Source organism: Mandrillus leucophaeus, unplaced genomic scaffold, assembly GCF_000951045.1.
Source record: "Mandrillus leucophaeus isolate KB7577 unplaced genomic scaffold, Mleu.le_1.0 Scaffold779, whole genome shotgun sequence".
Lineage (NCBI taxonomy): Eukaryota > Metazoa > Chordata > Mammalia > Primates > Cercopithecidae > Mandrillus > Mandrillus leucophaeus.
Window position 1 is genome coordinate 103,877 of NW_012108463.1, and position 26,759 is coordinate 130,635.

Consider the following 26,759-nt stretch of genomic DNA (forward strand, 5'->3'; position numbering starts at 1 on the left):
GCCTCCCAAAGTGCTGGGATTACAGGCTTGAGCCACCGCACCCAGCTAGCATGGTTACCCTTAAATTAACCACTAGAAGCATTTAGATCAATTAACCACTTTCCCCTTAAAAGATGAGGCCACTTGCACATTCACAAACCCGTTACTCTATGTTGTCTCAGTACACCAGGTGCTAAAGGGGCTACATTTTCTGATTTGTTTTATATGTTGCTCCCTGGTATCTTGGGGAGGAAAAAAGAGGAGGAAGAAAACATTTGAAATATGAGTGAATTTATGATGGTGCTGGTCAGTGTCTGTGTCATGTCCTCTAGGAGTGTGATCTACTAGAGCGAAGGAAAGAACGCGCCTTTGAGATGTAAGCCCATTGTCAATGGCAGGGGTTCTCTGCCTGCCTGCGCGTCCTGGGTCTATCTGCGCCTCCCACAGAGGGACCAGAGGAAGGCGCCTGCCCACACACGGGTCTTGGGCCATGGTGGAGTGCTTTCCTCTGTGCTATTTTGGGGGACCTTGCCTTTTCTTTTTTTGAGCTTCAACCTAAAAATCACCACTCCTTTCCCCCCAGAACCCTGTCCTCAACCCCAGGCAGAGCTCCTTGCCCCTTCTTCTGTGGCCCTACGGCCCCTCACACTCACCTGGCCAGAGCCAAGTCACAGAAGGCTTTGCAGGCCATGGTAAGGTGTATGGACTTTCTTTTTACTGTGAGAGAAAGTGAACAGAGGGGTCCACACAAGTCATGACCTGCCTCTCGTGTGCAAAGGTCATTCTGGCTGTGGCGTAGTGAAGGAAGAGAGGAAGCAGGGCTTCCTATCAGAGAGCGAGAGGGGATGATGGCTCAGACTGTACCTTTAGCCACGGAGGTGGCGTCAAGTCACATTGGAGGGATGTGTTGCAGGAAACCTCACAGGACATTGGTCCTGTAGGAATTTAAAGTCGGGAGTTGCTAGAGCAGAGGTGGCCAGGGCTGTGACTTGGACTTGACATTGAAGAAAAGGGTCACTAGAGTAGCCTCTAAGGCGAAGAAAGGGGCATCAGGGTGTTCTCTGGTGCCCAATTAAAAGGTTGCTAGATGATTATAGGTCTGACTTCTATCTGGATTGACTGATTGATTTCCCATTAGACATTTTCAAAGAGCAATCTCGTTTAAGAAAAAAAAAAAATGTTTCTCTAACCAAGCAAGCCTAGAAGTGTCGGAAGCTGGAAGGAATTTGGCAGTTTTGTCTATTGTCCTTTTTCCAAGCAGGAAACCTTGCACTTAGAACCACATTAATGGAACAATAATTTTAGTCCCTGTCTGTTTTTTGCTTTTCAGTCCTTAAAGATGACAAACCGTGGGCAATTTCTTCTCTACCACTTGAAGAACTCCTTGTGTAATAAGAAACCGTTGTCACCTGTGTGCTGCGTGTTTTTTCACAGGTGACTGGAGTTTGGTTTTGTTTCTCACAGGATACCCAAAGCAGAGGACTGCGGCAGCTCGAAATGGGTTTCCGCCCAAGCCGGACCCGCAGGCCCGTGAGGCTGAGCGGCAGCTGGTGCAGCGGCTGAAGGAGCGGTGTGAGCGGCAGACCAGACAGCTGGGCATCGTGCAAGGGGAGCTGAGGAGGGCCATCTGCAGCTTTGATGCCCTTGCCGTGGCCACGCAGCATTTCTTTAGAAAGGTGAGGCCCCATTTCGTGAAGGTCCAAGGGCATTTTGGTTAGGGGAGAAGGTGGTGATGGTGACAGTTCTTTGTGTGTGTTGCTGTTTTGGGTTTGAGTTTGGATCAGAGTGGAGTTTGGATTTTCGGGAGTTCGGGCAGAATCTCCTGAGGCATCCCATCATCTTTGGGGAGCCACATTTATCCTTAGGTGTGAAAGAAATATGTCTGGGAAGAATCATTAATCATCTTCATTCCGAAAGAGGAAATTATGTAAAAAATGAAAGGAAAGGATATACAGGGACATTTTTGCAGGTGAGATCTTTGCAGCAAATGGAGCATATGGTTGTTTGCATTTTCAAGGCGAGAGGTCACTCTCCAACATTTCTGCTCACATCACATCAAAGGGAGACAAGGCCACAGTCCCGTCCACCTCGGCTGTTGGTGGGCAATGGAACGTGCATGGCCTGGGACTCAGGGCCATGGCCCCAGTTCCCAGAGCGGCATGGGGAGAGGTTTGGATTCTCCCTGTACCCTCGATTTTTCTGAAAATGTAGGGAGTTTGGTTTCTCCTCTGCAAATGTCTGGATCTGTGTGTGTACACTGAATCTGTTATTAACCATGGAGCAGTTAAACTTCCCAGCCTTTCCCCGGCGGACAGAGGTGGGAGCCTAGTGGCCCACTGCATTTGTGCTCCACCTTGAAGTCACCAAGGTGTCCTTGGGGGAGAAAAAGCATAAACATTATAAATGCACATTTTTGAGATTCATGTATGGACCTCCTGGTATCTATACATGGGGGGGATGTAAAAGTGCTGTATAAATGCTCTCCAAATAAGAGTGAATTAATGAAATATCCGGCCAATTTCAAAAGAAAAGCAGAAGAATGGGAAGTGACTCCATGTCCCCCGCAGCTTCCTTTTTGGCCTTTTATGGCATCCTTCACCTTCCACTCTACTCCAGTATGGAAGCCTGAGCTGCTGGTTTTTTGTTGTTATTTTTGTTTCTTTAAAGCTTTCAACAGAAAAAACCATTTATCAGTCTGTTGTGGTAATAAATGACAAGATGAATAGACAACCCTGAAATTTCCATTTTACCAATAGTTTCAGCCTCCTCCCCAACCAGAATTTTAACCCCAGCAGAAAATGGCCAATGTGAATTTCATGCCTTCCTTTCTGGTCTAGTCATGATGCATGACGTGATCTGGTAAGTGTGCGTAAAGTGGCTGAAGACTCACCCCTGTAAGAAAGTTACAAACACATCTTCAAGGAGCCCAGGGGCCTGACTGGGCATGGTCAAGATGAGCATTTTTGCAGTTAGGGAAGGTGCTTCGTCGTATTTCCCACTGACTGTCAGGTTGTGCCTAAAGAGGAAAACAGGGCTGTTCCTTGACGTTCAGTGATCCTGTGGATATCGTTTATATCGCCGTGCTGCCTGCTGTGGGACTCCACCTTTCAGACGTCATCCAAAGAGTCAGGATGGACAAAGCAATAGATATTGATATAACATATTGATAATATGTTCCATGTTCTAGAAGTTGAAGCTTTTAGGCCCCACTTTTGGGATCATGGCAGGGGAGAGAGTAACTGTGCCAAAATTAGGGGTCCCTGTAGTTGAGCATTTCCATGTTCCAGGGAAGTTCCTTGTTGGCCTGCAGACCATGGGTTTTACTTCTTTGCGGCACGCACGTGGCTCTCAAACCAGAGACCAACAGCGGCTGGCAGGTGATTTGCAGGCATCTCCACTGGACCTCCCTGCTACTACAGCTGCACTTGGCGTGACATTTCAGCAAGACGGATGGTGGACACGAATTTCATTTTCTTTTCAGTAAATCACAACCAGTAACTCCAAATGAGCTTCAAAAATGACCGTGGCATTTCACCTCCCACACAATGTATTTTTTTTCTCTGTCTTTCTGATCTCTACGCTCTCTCTCTCTCGCCAGATAAATGCCAGAAGAAAAAACGGAAGATAAATTTTTTTTTTTAAAGTTAAAGTCCTAATTGAACATAATCAGCATCTTTTATGCAGGCCGTCATGCATGCCATGTAGTTTAAGGTGATGGATATGAGAATTTGCTAGTAATACCGAGTTAGACCAGGAGGTGTGACATGGGGCGGAGAATCTGGGAAAATAGAGGTAAAGCAGCCTTGGAACCTTCAACAATAGAGCCCTCTGAAGTTACCAGGTCAGGAGAACCCAAGGTACCCCATGTCACACTTGTGGGAAACCCATGCACTATTATTGTGAGTGAAATATGGTCTGAGTCGAGCACACCAGCTTTGAGGAAGCGTGACTTGTACAGCCTGAAAATGCACGATCTCTTTGCTCTACTGGTTAGAAGGCCCTGCCAGAATTCCGTCCTGTAAGGAATGCACGTGTATCTTTTATACACTGTAGCATATTCATCTGCAGAGCATGCTCTGGTGGAGACAGGACACGGTGCTAACCTAGAGTCAGTTCCATCTCCGCCCCGATCCAGTGGGGAGACCTTGAGCAAGTTCCTGCCCCTCAGTGCACTTCGTCATCGTCACCGTAGGAATAACATCCCTGTCCTTGCTCTCTTTCCCCCTGGCTGACTCATTAACTTTGAATCTCAGTTTTCTCTACTTAAAATAGAATTCATAATAGCTCTTCACAAAGTCATTGTGAGAATGTAGTGAATTAATGTGCAAAGATGCTTTATAGAGATGGGTTTCACTATGTTTCCTAGGCTGGTCTCAAACTCTTAGTCTCAAGGGATCCTCCTGCCTCAGCCTCCTAAAGCCCTGGGATTATAGGCATGAGCCACCATGCCCAGCTGGCAAAGGCACTTTTTAAACAAATATTCAATCAAACATTCTTTTCTGAGTACAAAGATATCTGTCAAGATCCACCTCAACAATTTTACTCTCAAGTGGGAGAAGGTGAAAACACAGTCACAGCCCCTGAAGAGCTTGGTCTGGAATGTACTTTAAAATAATTTTAAAAAATAATGTTTAGTGGCCAGGCTCCACCAGCCTGGCCAACATGGTGAAACCCCGTCTCTACCAAAAATAAAAAAAATTTTAAAAATTAGCCGAGTGTGGTGGCACGTGCCTTTGATCCCAACTACTTGGGAGGCCGAGGCAGGAGTATTGCTGGAACCCTGGAGACGGAGGTTGAGGTGAGCCAAGATTGCGCCACTGCCCTCCAGCCTTGGTGACAGAGGGAGACTCCATCTCAAAATACAGTTTTTTAAAATAAAAATGAAAATAATTTTCTAATATAGCTCTTCAGTTACTGCTATATATTTTTACCTGAATGTGCTGATGCCATTAATTTAAATATATGTTGGAAGTAAGCCTCACCACTAGAGAAAAAGAATTAGAAGCCCAGATAAGAATCTCCCTTCTCTACCCCATGCTTTATAGCTCCTGGCAGAGTAGCTGTGAAAGCTGTCAGCTCTAACACAGCCTGAGCCCAGCGTCCGGGGATTCTAAGATGCCACACTTAGGTGCCAACAGCAGCCTCACACTTGCGCTGGTTGCAGGCAGCTGTGCCCCTGCAGCAAGGCATGTTCCTCACCAAAGGCCAAACAGATCTGCTAAATCCGTGCTCCCAGACCCCCAAGTGGTGTCGTAATGAGTGTGACTCCCAGGGACTCGCGCTTCTCAGGGTCAGGTTGAATGGTGTGATGGTGCTCTTGCTGTGTGGTTCCCCGGAATGCCACTCTTTAGCATCCCCTGGTGGCTCATCCATGAAACAATCCAGAGGATGGTCCTCACCCTGCAGCATGGAGTTTTATATACATTACCTTTGAGGGTACATGGATTTTCATGTTACTTTTAATCAGATTTATTATACTTACTCAGTATTTTTCATATCCATTCTTGTCTTCTTTTGTTAACTTGATGCATGTGATTGTAGATTACAGTTTTGAATTTTTTTACATGTTATTAAATAGTTTAGGCATAAAAGACCTGAAAATGAATGTCAAGCATTTTTGGACTCTCTAAGGGTACCAAAAAATTAATAGTGCACCAACCTCCTTCTTCTCAAAGTGTGTATATATTTTATGGCTTTTATTATTTGACCTTTTATCACAAAAACAATTTCATATAGAATAGTGGAAAGCATAAAACCCAAATACCCCATAATTCATGTTTAATATTTCTTAACATTCTGCCATATTTGCTTTCTCTGTGTCTTGTTGTTAGTTAGGGGTATGTCTATTTTTTATATATTTTGTGTATTTGAACTTCAGCCTTTCACCTTCAGTTCACATATATTAATAGACAATCTTTAGCAACTCTGCCTCTACCCTATGGGGTGGGTAGGTAGGGAGGATTCAAAAAAGAAAGAGGTAGAACTTTAACAATAGAGCTTTTATTTATTAACCATCTACTATGTCCTGGGCACTTAACAGACATTATTTTAACCCTCACAACAACCATAGCTGTTGTAGATATCATCCTCATGTGATACTTGGGGAAACTGAGGCTCGGGGAGTTTGCGTAGTCCTCTGAAGACAATATAATTAGAAAGTGATGGAGCCAAGATACAAATACCAGGCCAGGCCACACCCAACACCCGTATTTTTCCACTATATTATGATGCTATTTCTCCCTCTCCTCACAATCATCAGGGTGCTTTTGATGTATTAAGGGGGGAAATGCACAACTGCAAAACAGGTGAAACAATAAACTAAAAGTTAAACACACAGAAAACGATGTAATGGTTTAAGCTGTTGCCATAAAAAAAAATGCTATGTGCTCAAGTGGAAGCCTCATCATTGATAATGGGAAGGAGTCTTGGAAGAGCAGGATGGAGAGAGAAGCAGAATGTGGGGTGAGCAAAGAGGAAGGAAAGCGTATTGGGACGAGAACACCCAACACCTGCTGTCTGCAGAGTGCCCCCACTCCCTGCATATCTTTAAGCCCTTGGTAAATTAGTTAATGGCTTCTGAATAGAGATCTAGTCACTGGGGAACTGTTTTTAAAAGTGCAGTGATTGCTCTAGTATGGATTGCAGACTCCTCATAGTGAAGCTGGCCCCAGCTCACCTTGAGTGCTTCATAACACCTGGTTGGTTCGTGCGTCAGGGCAGGGTGTATGTGAAAGGGGAAGAGAGAAGAGACAGCAGAAGAACCCCTTTGGAAAATAAAGGCTCGCTGGCTTTATCTGTTTAATGCATTCAGATTTTAAATTCAGGGATTCATCAGAATGAATGTTGCTCTTGAGCTCCTAAAGCAGTAGAAAAGCTGTTATGTCCGCCAGCCAAAGGACTTCACATTTCAGAGATTTTCCCACTGAATGGAGCTCTCGGAGCAGTAATTATACCTGATCAGAATTGAAAACAGTAAGCTCTTTGTTGCTTCCTAAATCCAAAACATGGTCATTTAAACATAGTGTTTTGTGCCTCTCCCACTTATAAATGATGCTCTGCGATTATCTTCTCTTCCCTTAATTTTATCATGAATAACCAAAGGCTTAAAGAAAATGTGAGCACTTAGGGTGGCATTTCTGACAGTTATTCAGCCTATAACACAGTAGAGAGTGCTAGTGAAGTGGTAAATTCAAGGTAAATTAATGGTTCCTATGGTTGCTGTTCTGAAAGAATATGTGTCACAAAAATAAGTGCCCCCACAGTGCTTTGCTAAAAGAACCATGAGTGTCCGTATGGTTTCACTTGTAGGACTTCAGCTAAAGGAATTTTTTAGCACAACCCCCAAATATCAAAATATTCCTGATATCAAGGGATAGAATCCCCCAGCTATGCCAAGCAGCTCTTCGAAGTAATAAGAACCCTTGGCCTGTGGTGTCAGTCATGCAAAACATCATGGTCAGTGGAAAATGAAATTCAAAATAGCAAAGTCTTCTCAACATTCATGGAAGATCCTTGGTACTGAAGCCTGATAAAACCCAAGTCTATTGATGATAATATAAATTTCACAATAAGCTGCAATAAGATGAGAATAGATACCTGACCAAGGTGGAAACTAATTGTCCCATTCAGCTTATCTCACTTATGCTTTGTCATCAATGTGCTTTTTTATTTGGGTTTTGTTGGTGGTGGTGGTGGTAATTAAATGACATTCTTTTGAAGGCAGATAGGTGCCATGGGAGGAGAAAGGTGAATGTCAGCCTCTCCTTTGCAGAAGAGGCCTGAGGCTTTCCCCAGACCCTGGTGGGCAGTTGGTTAAACCTGGTCTGTAGTAAAAGTGTGTGCCTTTAAGATATTCTGGGATACAGAATTCAGCATAGCCATCCTGCAGGCCAGAGAGGCCACAGAGCAGATGGGACATGGAGTGTCACCTGGCCATCCCACCCAACCTTTCTAGACCCATGGCCTCTGGCAGATACCAGAGTCTTCACTTAAATGTCACTGGCAACTTATTTGAAAATAAATGCTGTAAACTCCCCTCCAACTAAACACAAGTCAAAGGAAAAACAATATTCAAAAATAATGACTCCCTAATGAGAGGAAATATGGTTGTCTCAGCCCCAGAACCTCTTTCCCATGAGAGATGAGTTTATTAACTTTCCTAGACCTCAGTGTTTCTATAAAATGGAGTTACTAAGGGTCCAGTTTCAAGGACAAGACTAGAATGAAGGGGCTGTCAGGCCCAGGCTCTGTGATTTAATTCAGTGCCTCTGACTCTGTGGGGTGTTCTATTAGTCTGTTTTCATACTACTGATAAAGACATGCTTGAGACTGGGCAATTTACAAAAGAAGGAGGTTTAGTGAACTCACAGTTCCGTGTGGCTGGGGAGGCCTCACAACCATGGCAGAAGGTGAAAGACACGTCTCCCATGGTGGCAGACAAGAGAAGAGAACTTGTGCAGGGAAACTCCCCTTTATAAAACCATCAGATCTTGTGAGACTTACTCACTGTCACAAGAGTGGCATGGGAAAGACCAGCCCCCATGGTTCAGTTACTTCCCACCAGGTCCCTCCCATGACACGTGGGAATTGTGGGAGCTACAATTGAAGATGAGATTTGGGTGGGCACACAGCCAAACCATATCAAGCACTGTTTAAATACCAGAAAATCATTGCCTGCTGCTCAGTTGGCAGAGCATGACACTTAAGCACCAGAAAGTGCTCTGCCCTTCCTCAGGGGGTAGGATATACCTATTGATCCCTGTGGCCTGCTCTAAGCATACCTGGTATGGGACCATCACAGTTTTGAAAATATAAGTTAGATTATTCTCTTTGGGAAAAATCATTTAAATAACAAACATCTGTGGAGCATCTGAATCATGAATCTGTTTCTAGCATATTATTCCCTGGAGACACCACCAAGTGCAAAGAGAGATGGGGAGAGAGATAGCCCTCTAGTAGTTGCCTGTTGAGGCTGAGCCTTCTCTTTGGTTCCTTTGGCATTTGGTTTCTAGCAGGGGTTGAGAGACCTGGTGGCTTTTGGAGTGCCTGTTATGTGGGACTAAAACTGGTACCTCATCGCCTGTAGCAGGTTATGACGTGAGCCTCCCTCCCTGGGTCTGCATCCCTCCGCCTCCTCCTCAATAGACACACACCCTGAATCATCTCCAATTCCAAACATAAGGAATGGTCCATCCTAGTCATTCTGTCTATGGTCCATCCACTTGGTAAATGGATGACTTGAAAACCACATTGCAGCCCCTGAGTTCCAATTCTAGGGAAGAGATGCTCACTGAAATCATGGGAGGGCAGAGTGGACTGTGAAGCCTGTCAAGCAGCCAGGGTACCCAGGGCAGGGTCGCCTTGAGAGAGGAGTATGGCTTGTGAAGTGGGCCAAGGAACACATAGGATCTCAGTAGGCAAAGGTGGAGGAATCGGGCCTTCCGGGGCAGCAGGAAGAACTTGAGCAGAGAGCGGTGCAGCATGGGGAGAGGGCAGGACCACTCTGTGGAAGATTAAAGAGTCTTAATTTGCCTAAAGCTTTGGGTGCAGGACTGATGATGGTGGGGAATGAGGCTGAAGAGTTCAGGGCCTTGAATCGCAAATAAAAGAGAAGAGGCACTCGCGGAGGCAGGCAGGAGGCGCTGAGTTTTGGAAACAGCTGCAGCGCTGTGTTTTAGGAAGATTAACTCTGTGCCAGGTTTGAGATGGATGGCAGCAAGAAAACCCCAGGTAGGGAAAGCACGTAGGAGGCTCTGCCAGTGGAGTAAAAATCCAGGCAAGAGGTGAGAAGGGTCGGGGGGACCTGGAGTCCCAGTGGAAAGGAGAGGGCAGATACAGAGCCTGAGGATCAGGCTGTGAACCTGACAACTAAGAGGGTTCAAGATACCCAGACGATAAAGGATGAACCCACTTCACCCCAGCCCCAACAACACCCACACAGAAATCACAGACTGCTGAGAACTTAGGAATTATGTGCATAAACAGCTCTGAAATGTTTAAAGGGGTCATGGGTTCCCTTGAAGAAATCTGCTCTGAAACTGTACATTTTATGCATCAGTGAGCCCTCAAGTCCTCAAGTCCAGGGAAAAATAAAGCAATGCCAAGGAACCTGTAGTTTTTCTTTTTTTTTTTCTCCCAGATTCTACTTCTAACCCATATATCACCTGTCCCACCTCCTGGGAGTACCCTGTGTCCCACCCATCCTCTCCAGGAATTGCAAGGTGGCTCTGAATTGCTGCTTCTCTTGCATTAATTGAGTTAATGCTTACAGTTAGATAGAATAAGTTCTAATGTTTGATAGCATAGTAGGGTGACTGCAGTTAGCAACAATATATTGTTACATCTCAAAATAGCCAGAAGAGAAGATTTGAAATGTTTGCAACACAAAGAAATGATAAATGTTTGAGGTGATGAATATCCTAAATTCCCCGATTTGATCATTAAACATTCAATACATTTATCAAAATATCAAATACACCCCATAAATAGGTACACATATGCATCCATAAAAAATAATTCAAAAAAATTAACGCACTTTATGCTTCCTACCATCCTGCATCCCTCCAGAGCTGGTACAGCCCCCTGTGTTGATGTCCGGGACTCTTTCTGTTTGGCAATGCTGAGATCTCCATGAGGGAATTAAGTAGAGGTGTAGATGTCAGGAGAGAAGAGGGAGGCTCTAGAGAAGCAAGCTCGGGGTGGTTTATGCACAGTGGTATGAAAGGGATGCGATTCACAGGAGGGCATATGCAGAGGAGGGAAGCTGACCTGGGACAGCATCTTGGGAAATGCCTGTGCGTCCTTCATGGGGCCAGGCGAGGAACAGTAGGCCAGGCAAGGAGAGAGAGGAGCTGCTGGGAGGGGTCGCAGGAAAGGGGAGAATCCCATCTCGCAGAAGCCAAATGGAGGGGCATCTCTGACAGGTGAGAGTGATTTACAATACCAGGTACCAGGCGGTGGGAGAAAAGGTTACAGAATGAGGAAGTACCCTGGAGTTGGGCAGTTTGGGAAGAGTACCTGTAAAGAGGCAAGGACACCCAGCTTTTCCTGGTTCCTCTATTATCAAATGGTTTATTTAGTTTATTTAGTTCTGCCTCGTTTCAGCCCACAGAGAAGCCAATTCTTCTATCCTGTGAGGAGTGGCAATGGCACCATCTACAGGACGTTGTCTAGAAATGAAAATCTCTGCCCAGAGAAAAGAACTCATGCCAAGTATTACCTTAAATTCCAGAGAGTTTTACCAAAAGCAAATGCTGCTCTCCTCCCTTTTGCTTCCTAAAGTGTGAGCTACAGTCCTGCCTATGCCACAAACCTGATTGAAACTAGTTTTGAAATTAAAAACACACAGCTCAGCTCCTTTCATTTTTCATTTTATTCCTGACAATCAAATTACTAAAACAGCAAGAATGAGATTTATGTGGTACACTGCAAACAGTTTGCCTATGAGATAATTCATAAAAGCAATTACATATGGCACAAACCTAACAATGAAAGTGATCTATACCTGTAATCCAGTCCCTGGAGATAGTAAAATCTCATCACTTCTGCCCTCCCAGGAAAAGAAAGAAAAACGTTTAAAATCCCAAAATACTGAAACTCTATTACATGACAGTATTCTCTTGAGAACAAAGATTTATCCTAAGTATTGTGCTGACAAAATAGATATGAGGTGATATTATTTCTCAAATTCTTCTTCAATAATATTTCCCCAATTTTTGTTTCAGGTTGAAACTCAGGGTCAGAATTCTGTATTTATTTTAAAAGCATGAAGGAGGAAGAAAAAGAAAGGAAAAAAGAAACAAGTATAATAAATAGAAAATAATTACAAAGATGGTCAATAGTAATTCAGAGATATCCATAATCACTTTCAATGTGAATGGTCTAAACAGCCCCAGTTAAAAGACAGATCTGGCTAGGCATAGTGGCTCATGCCTATAATCCCAGCACTTTGGAAGGCCGAGGTGGGTGGACTGCTTGAGCTCAGGAGTTTGAGACCAGCCTGGGCAACATGGCAAAAGCTTAACTCTGAAAGGGAGAGAGAAAATGTTTTTTTTTTTAAATGTGATATGGTTTGAATGTGTCCCCGAAAAGTTCATGTATTGAAATCTTAGTCGTCATTGTAACAGTATTAGGAGGTAGTGCCTTTAAGAGGTGATTAGGTTGGGTGTGGTGGTGTGCACCTGTAGTCACAGCTACTCAGGAGGCCGAGGCAGGAAGATCACTTGAGCCCAGGAGTTCAAGGCTATAGTGCTTTGTGATTGCACCCGTGAATAGCCTCTGCACTCCAGCCTGGGCAACATAGCTGGAGACCCTGTCTCTAGAAAAAAAGAAAGAGGTGATTAGGCTACACCCTCATTAAGGGATTAATGGCATTATCCTGGAGTGGACTCTAGATAAAGGATATATTTGGCTCCTATCTTGTCCCTCTGTGTCATGCACTCACTTATGCCTTCCATCCTCCCTTCTGCCATGGAATGAGCTACACCAGATGTCAGTGCCATGCTCTTGGACTTCCCAGCCTCCAGACTGTGAATGAAATAAACTTCTTTCCTTTATGGATTACCCAGTCTGTGGTATTCTGTTATAGAATCAGAAAATGGACTAAGATAACACCCAATTATATGTTATCCACCAAAAAAAAAAAAAAAACCCAATTTGAATATATAGCTCAAATTAGAAGTACAGGAATGGAGAAACATACACCATGCTAACACTAATCAAAGGAAAATTGGAATAGCCCCACTAATTTCAGACAAGGCAGACTATAGAACAAGATTCCCACAGATAAAGGGGGACACATAATGATAAAGGAGTCTGTTCTTAAAGAAAATGTAAGAAACATGAAGGTAACTATTGATATTTCAGGCTGATTCTATTGGGTTCCAGTGACTTGTGTGCTCAGGTGATGTCCAATTATTGCAGTTCTGAGAGTCCTGTTGCTTCAACCTCAAAAATTAGCTGAAACGCTTCCAGGATTTAGAAGAAAAAATAATAGTAAACACCTGATGTATTCTGAGCATGATATGTTACTTATTTTTTAATGCATATTATTTCATTTAATATCTTCATATTAACTGTTTTTTTTTTTTCTGAGATGGAGTCTCACTCTGTTGCCCAGGCTGGAGTGCAGTGGTGTGATCTTAGCTCACTACAACCTCTGTCTCCTGGGTTCAAATGATTCTCCTGCCTCAGCCTCCCGAGTAGCTGGGATTACAGGCACCCACCACCATGCCTGACTAATTTTTATACTTTTAGTAGAGATGGGGTTTCACCATGTTGGCCAGGCTGGTCTCAAACTCCTGACCTCAGGTGATCTGCCCACCTCAGCCTCCCAAAGTGCTGGGATTACAGGCGTGAGCCACCGCACGTAGCCTCTTCACATTAACCTTTTGATGTAGGTATTTTGATGCCTATGTTATAGATAACTCATATTGCCTTGATCAAATAATATTTTGTTTATTATTTTATTCATTAAATGTTTCTCAAAAACCTGGCAGTTCTCCAAATAATAGAATTGATATGACATAGGACTTCCCTTTAAGAAAATTCCAGTCAAATATCCCACCTAATTGTTTCAAAACACCTCATTTGATCTTCTCAGCACTGCCAAAAGATAGGCAGGAGAACTCTTAGTATTCCTGTTTTCCAGGTAAAGAAACAGAGGAAGAGAAGTTGTTCCTTGCCAGAGGTCTCATGATCAATAAGCCATAGAATCAAGACTTTGTGCAGATAAGTGCTGGAGGCCTAGTGTTCAGCATGGTGATTATAGTTAATAATTCTGTGTTGTATACATGATATTTGCTAAGAGAGTAGATCTTAAGTGTCCTCAGCACCCCCCCGCCACACACACACACAAGCACAAAAGGTAACTGTGAGGTGATGGATGTGTTAATTAGCTTGATTGTGGTAATCATTTCACAATTTATATGCATATCAAAATAGCACATTATACACCTTAAATTTATAGAAATTTTATTCATCAATTGTACCTCAATAAAGCTGGCAGGCGAAAGACTTCACAAGGATCTCCTGCCTCCAAATCTAGTGTGCACCTTCCACTCTTCTAGCTTTGACATTCCATTGACAAAGATGGGAAATTGATTGATCACATCTAGCAGCACCAACAGACCAAAACATCAATGCAAAATAGCATCTTGACCTCATGCTGAGATGCCTCACTTCTGACAATGAAGAACAGCATTCAGTGTCTGCAATGATAAGCCAAGCTCCATCGGACAGTTTGACACCATGAATGAGGGAGCACTAGTACCTTGCTGGTTTCTTGCTGCCCTAAATTACCAGATCTTGGTAACAATTATTATATGTTAAGATTAGCTATAAGGTTGGCCAGGAGCTCAACACTCTACCCTGCACCTGGGGACAAACACCCACCCACAGAAGACCACCCACCATGCCCAGATAAAGCCATGAAGGAGATTCAGGTGTTATAGCAGGTGGCTGTTAAGTGAGAGCCACAAGCTGCTATGTTTCCCTCAAAAGTGAAGGCCAATGCTCGTTTTCATACCTAAGATAACCAGAATTATTTTTCTTCCTTATATGGACCGGCTTGTTTACTTCTTCAGATCCATATGTATATTATCAGCAATAGCAGCTCCTCAGAATGACCGTAACTTTTATGAAGACCCAACACACAAACCAAGCAAGGGATCCAAAAGATCTCAGTTGAGTTCCAGTTCCGGGTAAGATGGAGGAGGCACACTCTACTCTGCTTCTCCCACTAAATGCAGCTACAAACAAGTGGACCGAGTGCATCAAGCAACTATTTGAGAACTTAAAAGGATATGGAGCAGGCAGATTAGAAAGAAGAGTTGAATTGAAAGTATGATAAAATGAGTGGTGAACGTACAAGTTTTTCTCTCCAATATGCTCTGACCTGAAGTCCGTTCAGCTTAAAACCTAGAAGTGGAGACTGGGACCTGGACGGAAAGAGCTCCAGGAGAAACTTTTTAGGTCTCACTCAAGAAGTGGGAAAAGGAACTCTGTGTCATTTTTCTTCTTTTCCCCATACCCTAATCTATGTGCAGCCTTGCAGTGGTGGTAGCACGAACCTGCCAGAGGGAAACCATAAGGGAAGGGAACTTTCTCGTCTGCTTGCAGGAGCTGTGGTCCCTGTTTTTATTACCTCTGTGTACACTTACCATCTGTCCACAAACAGGAGCACAGTTGTGAAAAGTGCACAGAGCAGGGTAACTAAAGGCCCAGCTTTTTGGCTCGAGGACTAACAAGGGGAACACCCAGGGAACTGGAAAGGATAGCAGATATTGAGGCAAAGGAGGAACGTAGGAAAGTGACCCCTTACATTGTTTTTGAACCCCTGGGCTCACCCCTGAGCTGTATGTGACTCTCATCCTAAAAGCATATACAGACTTTGAGAATTGAACTACAGGGCAAACCATCACCAGAGTGCTAGACTGGCCATTGTGGGATGCACATGAGGTATGGATTCTATTAGCACTTCAAAAGCTTTGAAAATGGAGCTAACTTTGGAAACACAACTTACAGAAGGCTGGATGGAACTGATAACCTGAACTCTACCTCACTGATTGCCTGCTGCTGATTTTTCATTAGATTTAAGCAAGGCCCAGAGGAGTCTTATAATGTAATATTCAAAATGCTTGGAATGCAATTTAAAACTATTTAGCATACAAAGAATCAGGAAAACCTCAGCTTATATGGGAAAAGCTAATCAACAAACAATAAAACCAGGATGACACAGATGTTGCATTTATTTGACAAAAAGTGTCAAAATTAGCTATTGCAAAGTGCTTCAGGAAGTACAAGCAGTTACCCTTGAAATTTTTCAAAGAAACATGTATCAAAGGAAGAGAAGATACACAGAAGAAACAAATGGAAATTTTAGAGCTAAAAAATACAACCACCAAAATAAGAAACTCACTGGATGGAAATGACAGAGAAAAAAGTCAGTGAACTTAAAGATAAAGCAGTAGAAACTGTCCAATCTGAATAACAGAAAGAAAATAATTTTTAAAGAACAGAGCCTCAGGAACCTAACCGACAATTTAAAAAGGGTCTAATATTTTTGTGATAGGAGTTCCAGAGAGAAGAAAGCCATTACTTTTGCAGTTTTATAGCAAAAACCACAATTACTTACTTTTAATGGCAAAAACCACAATTACTTACTTTTAATAGCAAAAACCACAATTACTTACTTTTAATGGCAAAAACAGCAATTACTTTTGCACCAACCTACTATATCTATACACCTTGAAATACCACTCGGCTATAAAAAAGAATAAAATAATGTCGTTTGCAGCAACTTGGGCAGAGCTGGAGGCCATTATCCTAAGGGGAGTTACTCAGGAATGGAAACCAAATACCGTTTGTTCTCACTTGTAAGTACAGCTAAGCTATGGGTATGGCAAAGGCAGGCAGAGTGGTATAATGGGCGTTGGAGATTCAGAAATGAAGAGTGCGGGAAAGGCACAAGGGATAAAATACCACGTATTGGGTACAGTGTACACTACTCAGGTGATGGGTGCACCTATTCGATAGTATTGGGCCACAGAGTCTAGCCACTTAACACAGACATGTATTTAATGATGGATATATATTCTTTGTATTTTTGGCTGTTTCCTTGGCTGCTTCTAGTCTTGTTAAATGACATACAAGTCATGGCAAATGGCAAACACAAGTTTAAATGACATGAAAATTGAGTATGTTATATATATATACTTTTTTTTTCTCATGCAGGTCTTTAGGCTGGTAGGCAGTGTAATGCCTACCAGCCATCTTAGTAAAAAATATATTTTAAAATAGATGTGAAGACTAAAGGAAAAGGAAAAGTGTGAGGTCTATTTTAAGTTCATGGTCATCTCAAGTATGGGGGGTAGCAGGGTGACCCAGTGAGCTCCTCTGGAGGCCCCGCAGCAAGAGAGAATGGTCACTGTGCCTAGCGAAGGCAGGGACGTGTTTCTAAGGCAAGGATGACTAAGTGACTCTTTTCAAATGTTGTTTCACATGGGAAAATGTCTTCTGATTTGAGGAAACTGTGTGTCTGTGTAGGGAAGATTTCTCGTCCTGGCGCTTTCAGTTTTGCATTCCTGCCACACCAGGCCTGCCACCTTCCCTCCCTTTTGGGGGACAGAACCAGCCCCTAACATGTTAGATCCCGTCAGAAAGTGCACGCAGAAGCCTGGCGAGAAGGAATCTCTCTCTGCCAAAGGCACGGACTGTGCCACGGGAGGGGCAGGCCGTTCAAATCTGCTGGAAAAGGAGATGCGGCACCTGGAGACGCAGCATCTTCCAGTTCCATCTGCTTATTACTGTCCTGGATAACCATCCACAGGCCACTTACATAGAGGAAACATGTGTCTTTAGCTTCTAACTGTCCACTTTATCTCAGTAATAGGAAAACTTACTCATGCAAAACATATAAAGTAGTTCAGGGACAGCCACTTTGGGACCATTTAAAATAAGTTGACCTATATTGTATATAATTAAACCTGAAGTGGGGTTGCATTTTGAAAAATACTTTTAAGCTAATGAATGCTTTTTCAGTGCACCCAGCAAAATCCCCAAAGGGAGAGAAAAACATCTGTAGGTATTTATAAAATACTCTTTCTGTGACTATGTCTGAAGAAAGGTAGAGAGTAAAGGGAAATATTACAGCCAGAAGAATAGTCTTCTATGGGAAGAAACTTTTCCGTAGTGCAACAAAGTAATGATGAGTTCCATTTACTTATCCAAGCCCAGGGGAAATCCTGTCTCCCTTAGATTTCTGATATCATCTGAACTTTCTGTTAGAATCATAATTATTTATGACCCTTACTCAATTAAAAATACCAGCTTTTTATAGTCCAAGGTCTGACATGTTACATTCTGTTTCAAAGAAAATCTCCTCGGAAGCGAGATTTGACCTGGTGCACGCATTCATGATTTGGATGCTGTTTCAGCATATAGAGAGGAAACCCAAACAGGCCGTGAGAGGAGCTCAGGCCAAGCTGGATTCTGAATTCCCATGTCCATTAGCAAAGTCTGGGTCTCTCAAGAGCTAAAGGATTAAGATAAAGGCCTCTGCTACTCGTGATTACCAGGGACCATGATCCGTGTGGTTTGTTCCTCTTATCTACAGTTCTGACAATAGCTTGGGAACACAAGACCTGTCTGCACAGCTGCTGACATCTCCCCAGGGTACACACTGCTGACATCCAATGCTTCAACGAGAAATAGGCTTGCCTGCCAGCCTGGATATCATTCAAACATGGCAGCCCCCAGCTTGGGACTCCAGCCAACAATGCCCCTAGCCTGTCTTAGTTTAAACTGCTTGCCTTTAACAGTTATTCCTAGCTGAAAACAGACCACAGCTCCTATTCAAGCTATGCTGGTGGCCTAAAAACACCTAGCTATGCTTTGAAAAGGATAATTGTGAGGACTGCTATATCAGTTGGTAATGCTAGTGTAGGGATGCAATTTTAATCCCAACCCTGTTCACATTTGTCCATTCATTACATTTGTCTTGAGGGTCCACGGTGGACCAGCCACTCTGCTGGGCTCCAGAGTTCAGCAGGGAGCAGGACCAACACAGGTTTCCAGGCGCCAGTTGCTGGTACAAAATAAAGTCTCAGAAGCATCATAAGGCTGGCTGAAAATGTGCCAACATTTGTGAGAAATACTAGGCCATGCTACCAAAATACTAGCGCAACACGTGTTCTTTTATGGTCCAACCAGAAGATCATGTCTGATTTCATTGTCCCTGTGGTCCCTAGGGTAGCTCTGTGGCCTGTCCCTGCTCTCTGCAGAGCGATGCTCAGAGCAGCCCTGGGTGCTGGGTGTTTCACACCTGCAGATTCCCAAGCTCTCCTTGTGACCAAATGTCCAGGCACAGAGGAGGCCAAAAAGTAGAGATGTCAGGGCCGCAAGAAAAGGTCCATGGAAGGAAGCCATTAGAATGCTCCATAAACCTTTCTTAGGTGTCTTCCTCTACCCTTCAGAAAGGGCGGAAATGGGGACAGGGAATTCCTTTAGCCTCCCCGCCCCATCCCATCCATCCTTGGCAGTTGCCTCGTATTCCCCAGCGCTGAAGTCTCTAATGCAGGTTTGCCTCTTGCTGCTGCTGCTGAGCCCTTCCTGGTCGTTGTCTGTCCTTTTTCCCCGGCTTAGGGACGAATGGATGTCTGGGTAGAGCTTCTGTGTTCTGAGCCAATCAGGAATAGAACCACCTGCACCCAGAACGTCATCTCTTCCAAGCATGAGCCAAAGTGAGACATTTTCTTGTTTGCCAAAAAGGAAGGACTCCTACCCACTGGAAGAAAGATATGACTCATTTCTCTGATCAAACCTTTCCTAGTGCTGTCCCACATGGGATGCAGTGAACTGTCTCTCTGTCTCAAACAGGGAATCCCATTTCAGTCCATTCAGAACTATTGTGATCAGTGTCAAAACTTTTGCAATAGGAGAGAGAGATGGGACTCAACTCTGAATACCACAAAGGCAGCCAGTGACTTACAGCCCAGGGGCAGGGTGAAGGGTAAGGGGATGGAACATTTCTAAGAGGAGACATCAAGGGTAAGGGATTTGCGCTAATCTGACTTGACAGGTTTCTTGCTGAAGGCAGGATGAGGGTTGAGGACTTTGGTCAGCAATGGAGAGTGATCAGATAACAAGGGCAGGGGGGATTCTCGCTAAAATGACTTAGCCAGATTCTTGCTCCAGTGGGACTGGACAGGTGGAAGATGTGCCTCAAGGAGGAAGCCTGGTTGAAAAGAGGCTCAGAGGAGTCTAACCAAAGTTTAGTCAAGGAAAGAGTCTTTGTCACTTTTTATTTGTCAACAGATTTTTTAATGAGTTAATTTTCTTCTGTATTTATTCATTTACATTATGTACATTGTTGTAGAGCAGTGAGTCCAGCTGCCCAGTTACTCCCCGTAAGAGTAACTCCAAAAAGCGTACATTCTAAACAGCAGGTATCTTAGAGATGGAAATGCATGATGGCTCCCCCTGCTGGGTTTGCAAAAGTCAGAGCTGAGTTGGGAGCAGACTACAGATCCCCATAGGGCCTGCTCTTCCCACTCACGGAGGGGAGGGATTCAAAGGCAATTCCTCCAGCCTTGCTGTTTGTGTCTGGGTAGATTTACCACTAAGGGTTTAAAAGTATAAAGGCCCAGAATCTCAGAGTTTTCATTTGTTCATTCCACAAATATTTACTGAGTGCTTACTATGCGCTAGGCAGGATGCTGGGCACTGGGGATTGAGTTGGGGGACTGGGTAGCAGCCCCTGCCCTGACCGAGTTTACATATAACCTGAAAGATACGCGTACATTCAGAACTTTACAGACGTGTGTGGTAAGTGGCTCAGGGGAGAGGCCCACTGCACAGTGACTGCACATGGAAGGCAGAGCTGACCTTGCAGAGGAGATGAAGGAAACAGTTCTAAAGTGACCATTGAGCCGAGAGCCGAACACTCCATTGGGCAGATGCAGAGGTAAAATGATGCAGATTGCAAGTGGAGGGAGCTTCAGCACCAAGCCCTGTGGTGGCAGAAGTCCTCTAAGAGCCTAAGAAGGAGGGATGGAGAAGAGACTACCAGGCTGGACTAGGCAGGGGCATGACAGGTGGGCAGATGAATGAAGGCTCTGCCCCTAAGAACAAGAGAAAGCCGGTAAGCTGTGGGGTGGACATGTGACAGGAGCATGTGACAGTCTAGGTCATGAGCCCGTGAAGATCCCTCTTGTACAGGACGAACAAAGGAGGGGAGAGGGGCTGGAGTGAAGTGAGGGAGACCCGCAAGGGGATGTTAAAGGAACGAGACAAGAGATGATGCCCTCCTGGACAAAAGTGAGCAGGGGCGAGGCAGGTGACATTAGGAGACACGTGTGTGGTAAAAACCAGTAGGCCTTGGTGAAAGATGAGTTATGGGGGGTGTTTGGAGAAGGTGTTTAGGGAGACATTGACTTTGGATTACTTAATGCGTGCGTGGCAAAGCCATTTACTGGGACTGGCAGACTCCATTCCACCATCTAGTGATCTGAGGTCCCATGAAAGGCAGTCAGCATGTTACAATCATGTGAGGCCTATTGACAGTTACTCAGAGGAAGACTAGACACTCTGGTCGCTTTTCACAACTAGAAATCCAGCACATATACACAACTGGGCCGCCGCTTCACTCTGAACATGCGTTTACCAGAGCACAGAGCTTTGTGCTACAGTAAGTGCCTGTTCACTGCCCCGTGAGATGGCACACCTATGGCTGTGAGGACCCAGCATGGCCTCTACCCCCAGAGCCCAAGAAGGACTGTCCCCCAACTCCAGTCTCCATGGAATTAATCCAGGTGTTTGGGACCAGGATGGGGAGGTCATAACCATTCCAGGTCTCTTTGACTCAATCCTCATGTTTTTACCAGAGTTGACATTCAGTTTAGCACCGTGACAGGTACCGTGAAGTTGCTAATATCACCAGTGGGAAAATAAAGACGGAGTCGGGGAGGTTGGCTTTGTTCTCTTCTAAGTACTTTTTTATCGTTTATCTGATTAATTTTGTCATCACTTGATCAAATGTAGCACCTTGAGTGTTTTAAACATAGGAATCCAGCAAAATAGCTTCCAGTTGTCTTCCTTTGTAATGACCCAGGCAGAATGATTACTGAGGCTAAACTTCCTTCTCTGGGGGCCTAAGTCTGGCTCCATTTACACACAAAGAACTTGGATTCATTTCTTGTTTTCTTTTGGCTCCCAACTTATCAAAACAGCTGAAAGTTAACATTGTTTATAATTGTCAAAGTCAATTTAGACTTTCCTGCTGGGAATCATTTTATTTTAAAAATAAAAAAAAATTAAGCCACCTTTTAAGAATAAAAAATAATTAAGCCAACTTACAAAGCAGACATTGTAAGTTGGGCTAAAATTTAGACAGAGTCTCAAGGCTCATGTTCTGTCAGTGACTTATATTGGATTATCGCCTCTCAGTAGAATTTGAGTTTGGCTCCCTTGGTACATGATCTTTGATGGGCCCATTCTCAACTTTTGTGTCCATTTGAACTGAAAAAGGCATATTTATATTTTATGTCTCATTGTACTGTATATAGCTCACCCCAGGCTGTTGTCTTGGCCCCATCAGTATTTCCCAATGGAACTTGCATTATAAGGAACCACCCTCATCCATCCACCCTCTTCTTTCCTCATAGCAGAGTGATAATCTGTAAACTCAGCTAATTAACATTTCATAGAGAATGTTACATACTTGGTGCCTTTATTCTCATTGGAAATTATCTACGTTGTTTTAATCACGGATTTTTTTTTTCCTGACAGGAGAAACCAAAGATTGTTTTGACTATATATATATACACACACACACACATATATACACACACACACACACACATTTATATATGTATATACTGACTATATATATACACACACACAGACACACTTGTGTGTGTATATGTGTGTGTATTAATATATATTTTTTTCTAACGGAGTGAAAGGACTAGAAGGAAGCAAGAGTAAAGATTCACAAGACCCAAATTATTTGTAGGATCGGGAGTATATAAGAAGGTCAAGGGTGGCTTATGAGTCAAATCAACTTACATATTGGAAGAAAAGTGGATTTGTAAGATTCATTTCCATTAAGTTTGAAAATATGTGGCCGAGTCGTCGTGGCTCACACCTGTAATCCCAGCACTTTGGGAGCCTGAGGCAGGTGGATCACTTGAGGTCAGGAGTTCGAGATCAGCCTGGCCAACATGGTAAAACCCTGTCTCTACTGAAAATACAAAAATTAGGCAGGCATGGTGGCACGCACCTGTAATCTCAGCTATCCGGGAGGCTGAGGCAGGAGAATCGCTGGAACCCAAGAGGCGGAAGCTGAGTGAGCCGAGATGGCACCACTGCACTCTAGCGTGGGTGACAGGGCAAGACTCCATCTCAAAAAAAAATATGTATTAGAGTCCCTGTTGGGCCGAAATTGGTGTTGGTTTAGGAGCAGAACAACTGCAGATAGTCCCACCAGATGATGATGATGATGATGATGATGATGATTGAGACGGAGTGTTGTTCTATCGCCCAGGCTGGAGTGCAGTGGCACGACCTCGGCTCACTGCAACCTCCACCTCCCGGGTTCAAGCAATTCTCCTGCCTCAGCCTCTGGAGTAGTTGGGACCACAGGTGCACACCACCGTGCCCAGCTAATTTTTGTATTTTTAGTAGAGATGGGGTTTCACCATATTGGTCAGGCTGGTCTTGAACTCCTGACCTGCACACCTGCCTTGGCCTCCCAAAGTGCTGGGATTACAGGCACGAGTCACCGTGCCCATCCCAGATTATTTTTATTGTTATTATTATTTTGAGACAGAGTCTTGCTCTGTCACCCAGGCCAGAGTGCGGTGGCGTGATCTTGACTCACTGCAACCTCCATGTCCCGAGTTCAAGTGATTCTTATGCCTCAGCCTCCCGAGTAGCTGGGATTACAGGTGCACACCACCACGCTTGGCTAATTTTTGTATTTTTAGTAGAGATGGCGTTTCACCATGTTGGCCAGACTGGACACCAGATTACTTTTGAGGACTATCTGAGGGGCCGTTTATATTTACAGTGGGCTTCAGGCTTAGTGGACCCCTGAAGACTCTGGTTGCAACTGGAGTGGATGTTCACCATGTAAATGGTACCGTCTTCCCCAGGGCATTGCAGCGCATGACAGGAATTCTGCTGGAGTAAGGAGCTGCTCAGAAGGAGAAGTCAAATAGGTCTGATTGCTTACTCCACATGGCTTCAGGGGCAGTATCTCAGAATGGTGATGCTCTTGAGAGATTTAGGGAATCCTCCTTTCTCACACTCTTGGTCTTTCTTTGGTCTTTGTTTGCTTTTTTAAAATGTATTTTTTTCAGTTTTAATTGTGGCAAAATATAAATATAGTAAATAAATGATAAAATAAGTAAATAAAAACCAAACACAAGTATACAACAAAAACTGCAATTAAAAGTTACGATTTTAATCATTTTAGGTGTCCAATTCAGTGGCATTTAGGACATTCATATTATTGTACAGTTGTCACCATCATCCGTCTTCAGACCTTTGTCACCTTTGGCCGGGCACAGTAACTCACACCTGTAATAGCACTTTGGGAGGCTGAGGCAGGCAGATCACCTGAGGTCAGGAATTTGAGAGCAGCCTGGCCAACGTGGTGAAACTCGTCTCTACAAAAACTAAAAAAATTAGCCGGGTGTGGGTGGCATGGCCTGTAATCCCAGTTACTCAGGAGGCTGAGGCAGGAGAATCACTTGAACCTGGGAGGTGGAGGTTGCAGTGAGCCGAGGTCACGCCACTGCACTCCAGCCTGGGCGACAAAGCAAGACTCCATCTCAAAAACAAAGAAACAAACAAAAAAAACTTGTTATCTTTCCAAACTGAAACTCTGTACCTATTAAATAATAACTCCCCATTCCCCTCTTCTCATAGCCCCTGGCCACCACCATTCTATTTTCTGTCTCTAGGAATTTGACGTTCTCTGGTGCCTGGGTTCCTCATATAAGTGGAATGACACAGCGTTTGTCCGCTTGTTACTGGCTTATTTCACCCAGCATAATGCCTTTAAGGTTTGTTCAGTTGCAGCACGTGCACTCTCAGCCTTTGGGATCTGTGCAGGGTGCAGGCGAAACAGCTGAACTCGCGACGCCACAGGGACACACAGCTGAGGAAACATCTCTTCTCACGCCCTCTCTGGATGGCTCTCGCCCTGGGGCAATCAAAGAATGAATTTGTTTAAAGTCAGGCATATTGAGGAATTGTTTACCTACAGTAAAATTCACCCTTTGTGGTGTATATTTATATGAGTTTTGAGGCAGTGATGTTTTTAAATGCTCTTAGCTTGGCAACTGGTACAACTGATAAGTGGACATAGGGAGGTCCCTAGAGTAGTCAGCTTTATAGAGAGAGAAAGAACAAGGGTGATTACCAGGGGCTACAAGGAGGGAAAAATGTCCAGATCCAGTCTGGGATAATAAAAAAGTTCTGGAGATGGATGGTGGTGACACCACACAGCAATGCGGATGTGAAAATGCCACTGAAGCGTACTTAAAAATGGTTACAATGGTAAACATCATCGTATATATATTTTACCACAATAAAAAATTAACCTAAAAAACCGATAAGTGGGATCTGTGCAATGATATCTGAAACTTGGGTATTCAGAATGATTTTAACCAAAAGAAGAAAAGACATCTGTTTCATTTAGTAAACTGAACTAAGGAAATCCATACATGAGACTGTCTCAGCACTCCCGCATGTGAATGAAGGTAGCATCTCTCAGTACCGCGCCAGGGCCAGCTGTGAGCAAGGCAGTGACGAAGACAGAAGAAGCAGCTTGCAGTCCAGCAAAGCCTCCAGAGACCTTTGTTATTATTTTTGTATGTTGTAGTTTCTACTGATTCTTAGGGTTTGCCAGAGCACTGCTGGGCAACCTCTCATTTGAAAAGTAGCACAGTGAGTCCAGGCACCACATACCATTTGTTTTTCCTCCTCTGACAGTAATTTCTGGAGTGACTGTCTCCAGACACTCCATCTCCTTGTCGCCCCATTTCCCAGCTCCCAAGTGGAACCATTACCTTTAAAACCTTTTACTTTAGCGTCTCTCCCGAAATGGACCTGCAGCTACCCCATAACTTTCTGATGAATAACACCTGGCTGGCTGTTCTCTTGTCAGGGAGGTTCTGTGCTCAGAACCCCAGCAAGATGCTGAGTCCTTCCCTTCCCCTGCAGTCAGGCAGCCACCAATGCAGGAGCCACACGGGGAAAAGATCACAGTTCTCAGTGACACTGAAGACAAAACTCAGCCTGTGTTCCGTGAACCCTGAATATCTGAGACAGGTCTTAGTCAATTTAGGAAGTTTATTTTGCCAAAGTTAAGAACGCATGTCCGTGACACAGCCTCAGGAGGTCTTGATGACATTTGCCCAAGAGAGTCCAAGAACAGCTCGGTTTTATACATTTTAGGGAGACACGAGCCATCAATCAATAAATGTAAGATGCACATTGGTTCGGTCTGGAAAAGGCGGGACAACTCGAAGTGGGGAAGGGGCTTCCAGGTCATAGGTAGATAAAAGACAAGCGGTTGCATTCTTTGGAGTTTCTGATTAGCTTTTCCAAAGGAGGCAATCAGATATGCATGTGTCTCAGTGAGCAGAGGGGTGGCTTTGAACAGAATGGGAGGCAGGTTTGCCCTAAGCGGTTTTCAGCTTGACTTTTCCCTTTAGCTTCGTGATTTGGGGGCCCCAAGATTTATTTTCCTTTCACAGCTCCTATATGATTTTGTCCACAGGGTTGATACCACAGTGTCAGAGAAAAAAGTCAAACTCTGTAAATATTTAAAGAGGTGTATTCTGAGCCAAATACGTGTGACCAAGGCTCGAGGCACATTCTCAAAAGGTCCTGAGAACATGTGCCCAAGGTGACTGGGTTACAACTTGATTTTTGTACATTTGAGGGGGACAAAAGTTACAGGCAGACATCCATTCAAACGTGTAAGGTGTACAGGTAATCATTGGTTTGGTCCAGAAAGGTGGGACAACTAGAAGCAGAGGGGAGGAGAGGGGAGGCTTCCAGGTCTTAGGTGGACGACTGGCAATTGGTTGAAAGAGTTTAAGTTATTATCTAAAGACCTGGAATCCATAGAAAGTAATGTCTGGGTTAAGGTAAGGGGTTGTGGCAACTAAGGTTCTTATTATGCAGGTGAAGCCTCCAGGAAGCAGGCTTCAGAGAGACTAGATGGTCAATGTCTCTTATCAGACCTAAAAAGGTTCCAGACTCTTTAC

General features: G+C 44.1%; 1 protein-coding gene across 1 annotated transcript in view; it reads left to right on the forward strand.

The window, feature by feature from the left end:
* LOC105529665 (microtubule-associated tumor suppressor candidate 2-like) overlaps positions 1-26,759 on the forward strand; it is a 209,059-nt gene that overhangs the window by 57,903 nt on the left and 124,397 nt on the right. The window contains exon 3 of the mRNA XM_011966848.1: positions 1,444-1,655. The gene's annotated coding sequence lies outside the window, so the exon portion shown is untranslated. The remainder of the gene's footprint in view (positions 1-1,443; positions 1,656-26,759) is intronic.